Source organism: Tupaia chinensis, unplaced genomic scaffold, assembly GCF_000334495.1.
Source record: "Tupaia chinensis unplaced genomic scaffold, TupChi_1.0 Scaffold000066_1, whole genome shotgun sequence".
NCBI classification, from domain to species: Eukaryota; Metazoa; Chordata; class Mammalia; order Scandentia; family Tupaiidae; genus Tupaia; species Tupaia belangeri.
In genome coordinates, this window is record NW_006159525.1 from 473,807 (window position 1) to 474,349 (window position 543).

Consider the following 543-nt stretch of genomic DNA (forward strand, 5'->3'; position numbering starts at 1 on the left):
CGGGCGGGCCTGCCCCTCCAGCTGTGGAGGTTCGGGGCCGGCGGCTCGCTCGCCCGTCCCGCTCCGGCCAGCCTGGGCAGCAGCAGCGTCAGTCGCAAACTTTCAGAGCGCGCTGCCGGTCCGCGGGCCAGCGCTGTGGGCTGGGGCTTTCCTGGCTCCGCACCACCCCCCTCGCCTCCCCGCCCCCGAGGGGCTGGAACTGCGGCGCGGGGCCTTTAAACCCTGGGCTCACGGAGGGTCGCCCCCAGGTTTGGGGGGATCCCCTAGAAGCGCAAAGGCTGCAGGCTTACCCAAGACAGCGAGGAGCGCGGAACAGCGCAGGGTGGGGTGGGGGCCGGGACAGCGGCGGGAGGCCAGGCCGGCACACGCGCAGAAGCGCTCTCCCACTCCCACTCCCACTCCCACTGGCACACCCAGCCTAGCTGCCCTGGGATTTGCAGCCCCAAGTAGCAGCCCTCATCGCTCCAGCGAAAAGATGAAAGTCTGGGCTGCTGGGGCAAGGGCTGTTATCCTTTACCCCAGGGGTCTAAGGGGAAGAAGAGC